This window comes from Schistocerca nitens, chromosome 4 (assembly GCF_023898315.1).
Source record: "Schistocerca nitens isolate TAMUIC-IGC-003100 chromosome 4, iqSchNite1.1, whole genome shotgun sequence".
NCBI lineage: Eukaryota > Metazoa > Arthropoda > Insecta > Orthoptera > Acrididae > Schistocerca > Schistocerca nitens.
The window spans coordinates 869,614,812-869,620,978 of NC_064617.1; positions in this window are offsets into that span (position 1 = coordinate 869,614,812).

Below are 6,167 nucleotides of genomic sequence, written 5' to 3' on the forward strand. Positions count from 1 at the left end.
CCAAACTGGTGCAAAATATTCTGCTGCAGAGAGTTTCACCCTGTGGATGGACTGTATTTACTCCCCATATACTACCTACTAACTTGCTCACAATCTTCACTTATGTTTGTAACTTATTAGCTGTGCTGGAAAGGTGTTTATGATATGCCAGAATTCTGTCTAAAGTGATACCAAGATATTTTGGCTTATCATTGTATTTGACAATTCCAAGAGGGCCAAACTATGTGCTGATGCTAAATAATCATAGAGGTGGAAAGGAAATATTAAGTGTAAGTTATCATGTCTTAAAATATTGAAGAGTTTAGTGAGGCTGTTTGTAAGGTGTTCTTCACATTCAGAAAGATCTTGACTCTGATATCATACTACAATATCATCTGCATATTGGAATTTCTGGCAGCTCAAGTTCAGAAGGTCTGCCCTATAGACTGGCTTTAAAAATGATGATAAGGAATGAGAACCATAAGAAATGCACAGTCACTAAAAAATACGTACAAAGATGATTTATTAATGCAAACAACATAAGGGTTTTTAATTGTATGCTAAAAAGGGTGCAGTGGGGCATAGAACGAACTGATGATGTACACAAAAAGTATGACAGTTTTCTCACTGATTATAAATATTGCTATGATGCAGCATTCCCATTTTAAAAAATTAAAGGCAGTGAGAAGTCAAACACATGGGTAACACAAGGGATTAAAAATCAGCCTTAGAAACTTAAGCAAACATGCTAAAATAAATACAACAATAAAACCATACTATAGGAAATATAGAAGGGTCCACAGAAAAGTTTTACAGGCGGCGAAAAGGCTAAGCAATGATTCAAACGTTAACAAGGGAAGCAATAAATCAATATCAATTTGGAAGGTTATAAACAATAGGATAGGAAAATGTAAAACTGAGACCAATAACTTCAAAATTAAAAGTGAGGGTAAAGTGATAGAATGTGCTCAACAGATAGCCAATATATTCAATGAACATTATGTGAACATAGCACCGAACCTGATTAAAAGTCTGTGCAATTCAAACAACAAAAACATAAAAGTACCAACTTGTAAAAAGACTATGTTTCTGTACCCAGTAACAGAATGTGAAATTAGAAATGGTATCAATAAACTAAAAAATAAAATGTCTTTTGGTATTGATGGAATTCCAGACAAGGTAATCAAACATAGTTCTACCAGTATAGATACTCACCTAACTGACATTATTAATACTTCTTTCAGGACAGGGGTGTTCCCGCCAAAACTAAAACTCTCCACAATAAAGCCACTTCACAAAAAGGATAGTACAACTGACATTAATAATTACAGGCCAGTGTCATTATTGTCAGGTTTCTCTAAAGTAATTAAAAGAGTAATGTATGAAAGGCTAGCTGACTTTCTGAATAAAAATAAAATACTGACTAATGCTCAAAATGGGTGTAGAAAGGATAGATCCACAGAAACAGCAGTCTTCCTATTCATGAAAATGGTCCTAAATGCCTTGGACAAGAATGAATTAAGCTGTGGCATATTCTTAGATTTATCTAAAGCATTTGATCTAGTTAGCCATGACGTATTGCTTATGAAACTAGAATTTTATGGGGTCCGTGGATTTGCCTTCAAATGGTTCATTTCTTCTCTCCTCGTTAGACAACAAAAAGTACAAATATGTCATGAAGGCAAAGAGTATCTTTCAGACTTCAAAAAAACTAGCTATGGTGTGCCCCAGGGTCCCATGTTAGGCCCACTGTTGTTCTTGTGTATACATAAACGATTTACCAAACCATCTGACAGTTGCAGAAACGGTGATGTTCGCTGATGACACTAGAATTTTTATAAAAGGATACACTGAGTATAATCTACAGCAGAGTGTCTCTAGGCCAATAAATGAGACGGTAAAATGGTTTAGCAATAATGCTTTGATCATAAATAGGTATGAAACGGTATTGATGAATTTCAGTAATATTAAAAGTAAAGCTAGAAGAAGACTAAAAGCTGAGTTAGGGAACTATGTTATTGCAAAAGCTCCATGCACAAAATTCCTAGCTATATGGGTGGATGAGCACTTGATATGGGAAAAGCATCTAGAAGTTTTGAGTAAAAAACTAAGTAAATGCTGCTATGTGCTAAGAATGCTTTGGGAATTTTGCAACACTGAATCATTGCTGTGTGCCCATTTTGCTTATATGAACAGTTTGCTTAGATATGGTGCGATCTTCTGGGGAAATACATGTATGGCAAAACAAGCTTTCAGACTTCAAAAAAGGTCTATTAGAGTAATGAAAGGGGCTCCCTGTAGAGTGTGATAAAGGGAAATATTTAAAGAATTTAAAATAATGACTCTTAGGAAGCTAACACATCTATGAATGTGTCTGCTTTCTGAAAACTCACCAGGAATTTTCAACATTAAATAATCATGTTCATAACCAAAGTCTTTGAAAATGAGAGTTCAAAAATTCATATTCAGCTGAAATTGATGGTATCCCAGCAGCTGTAATCAAAAATTGTGTATACACAATTGCTGAACCATTAACTCACCTCTGTGACTGTTCTTTCCAGACAGGTACTTTCCCTGAAGCTCTGAAACTTTCTGAAGTAATTCTTGTCTTCAAAAAAGGTGGTAATAAAGAATAACTACAGGCCTATCTCAATCTCATCCTGCTTTTCTAAAGTTTTTGAAGAAATAATGTACAAAAAACTAATGGACTTCATTGAAAAAAAAAAAAAAAAAAAAAGATTTACTAAGTTTAGCTCAACATGGGTTCAGAAGCAACAAATCTACTGAAACTGCTGTATATGATTGCATAAATATACTATTAGATCTGTTAGATAAAAAACAACCCATAACAGGCATATTTCTGGATCTGTCAAGGGCTTTTGACACTATTGACCACAAAATATTGCTGGAAAAATAGAACACTATGGTATCAGAGGAACTGCAAACAATTGGATTGGTTCACTCCTAACCAATTGGATGCAGAGAGTCAGCATGAAATACACTAATAGCCAAACAAACTCAATAACCAAAATTCTATCAAGTAATAAAACTGTAAAGCAAGGTGCACCCTAGGACTCAGTATTGGGGCCTCTACTTTGCCTCCTGTGTATTAATGACTTGAGCCTGAATGTAGATGCACACAAAACAATAATATTTGCTGATGACAAAACTGTACTCCTCAAAGGGGAGAATACAAAGGCTGTGCAAAAAGCTGTGAACTTGGCCACTGAACAACTCAGCAACTGGGCTAAAATCAACAGATTAACTATCAACACCAAAAAGACAGCTTACATGAACTTTCCCACAACACAAAATGCAAATTCTTCTTAGCCACTTGTCACTATAAATAACCAGCCAATAGATACTGACACTGTTTTCAAATTCCTGGGTCTGTGGGTTCAAGATAACCTGAAATGGAATACACATACAGGAAAATTAAATGCCACAATTAGTACTGGCTGTTATGCACTGAGTGTACTTACATATAAGCCCACCTAAAATATGGTGTGATATTCTGGGGAAATTCTCCAACTGCCCTGAGCACACTCAAAATACAGAAGAGAGCAAGGATTATTACTGGGAGCAAACCAAGAGACTCCTGCAAACCCAGCTTCAGAAAGTTGGAAATCCTTACACTGCCTTGCCTATACATTCTCGAGACTAAAATTTTTCAGAAACCACATAGTGCCAAATGACTCCAGAGTCGTAAAAATAATGAAATACATAAACACAACAACAGGAAAAACTCTAATCTGCATGTTTTACGTACAAACACTCAACTGTGTAAAAATGGAGCTTTCCACATGGGCCTCCAATTGTTCAATAATCTTCCCACTAGTATTAAGTCCATTGACGACAATATAAAATTTAGCAAAGCCATGAAGTCATAGTTGTTGTATCACTGTTTTTACTCTATAAATGAATACTTAGAACAGAAATCTTGCTATTTGTGTTAAATTGAAAACATTGAGCAATTTGAGTGAAGTAAACCTAACCAATCTTTGCAATATAATACATTAGGATACTGTATGTTAATATATGTTAACAATGTTAATTGATATTTTCTGACATCTGCAACACACTGTGTATCATTAGATCATATGGAATAAATAAATAAATAAAACGAGGAACAGAAATGATTTTCACAGAAATACCCAAAAAGAAGCATTCTACCGAAAAAGTGTAAATTACCAACCCAAAATACTTTTTAGTGCATTGCCTGCTATAATAAAGAAAATTAAAGAATTTCATAAATTCAAGGTAGATCTTAAACAATTTTACTAACACATAGTTTTTATAACATTGAAGAATATCTGAATATGGAAAAGTAATAGTATTTATAATATACTGATATAAAATATTTGTATTTATTATCCAAGTTTTTGAAACAAATTAAATTTAAGAAATTGTATTATAATTGACTACATCCATACAATGTATATTGTTAATGGATGAATAAAGAGACTAAATTGAACTGAATTGACATATTGAATAACACCAGGCCAAAAACAGAGCCTCAGGGGAAGCCATCATTCAGTACACGTGATCAGCTCTTCTTTTCGCCTTGGTGTACTTTAAACTGCCAATCGCTCAATATGTTGCTTAAGAGGTTATCTAGAGTTTTGCAAGGTACTGTTTTCAGACATTTTAACATTAGACCTTCATACTGCACCATGAAATTAGGTCAGTGAAAACTGCACCAGTCTTGAGTTTCTTCTAGTTGCTACTACATGAATAGTGAAGGAGAGCACTTGCTCACAACAGCTCTACAACATTTCTCTACAACATTTAAATTCCTCTTGTTCAGATGGTTCCACAGAATTAACTTGATCTTGTATTTGATTTAATATCATTGTTTCCAAGAGTTTGTAAGCATAGCTAAGTAGAGATACTGGGCAAAAGTATCCTGCAGCTGCTCCTTTTTTCCCTGACTGTTCTCTTAAATTTTGCTGCTAATGTTCCAGTGTCAAGAATTTTGTTGAAAAGGGCAACTAGCCCCTTTCGCATTGTAACTCCACTGTGCACAAAAAATTCATGCTGACGTCCAGCTCCATCTGCAGCTTTTCTACATTTGTGTGGCTAAGGGCTACCTCCAGTTCAACAATCATAAATAGAGAAGAGAACTCTGGGTTGGATTGTAGAGACTTTTTGACTTCAATAAGTTCTTTCTTTACTAGTTGAACATTTGCTTAATCGCCTGTAACCTTGGAAGTTCTCACTAAGTGTTAGTGGTTGTGTCCCATAAGACTACTTACTTCTTTGTGTTGTGGGAAGTGTTTTCTCCCAGTTTCTGAATCTGTATTCTAACTTTTGTACTGGAGTATATGACGTCAAAGGTCCTGGTTTATTTAAATCTTTAAGTAAATGTTGTTTTAGCTTTGGGGATAGTTGGTGACTGAAAGTTGCTCTTATTACACTTCAGTGATGTGTCTGTCAACTCTTTTGTGATGTCATTAGACATGTGGTTAAATTTACATTGTTCTTCATTTCTGAAACAAAAAATGGCTCTTGATAGCAAAACTGATAAATTATGTAAGCTCCATGGAGAGAAATGAAAATATAAAAATTTATTGAAGAAAATAACTTTACGTATGACCATATATCTATTAAGTTACAATATCAGTAGAAGACTAAAACAACATACATTTGAGAAAAAGCAGCTATCATAATGAGAGACTGCAATTGTGGTCCATAGAGTATGGAAGTGACTGAGTAACTAAATAACCTTGTCACAGAATGAAATACTGTAATGGATTCTTCAACACTGCCGATTCAATGATCTGTCTTCAAACAAAAGGTTGACCATTTTTCATAGATAGTTTGCATTGCGTCCCACATCTCATCTATAGTTCTGAATTAGTACTTATTTTGTTTGTTCATTGTTGATCTTGTTGTCTTCCATGGAATGTGCTGCTGGTCCTAAGTCACTGTCCATTTACCAAGAAATATTAAATGATCAAAGGATTGTTATTGAGGTAACTTCCAATGGTTATTCCAATAAATGTAGTTCCTGCACTTTGAAATGGATATATTCTTCAGTATTTCCACACTCAGCACTAATAAAATATAATATTTCTGCCTTCAACAGTACTAAGAAACAATATCAAGTTCCCTTGCAACAGCTCTTCTGCCAAGTGTCTCCAATGCACAACACATTCCTGCCAAGACTCTGTTCCTCCCACCCAACA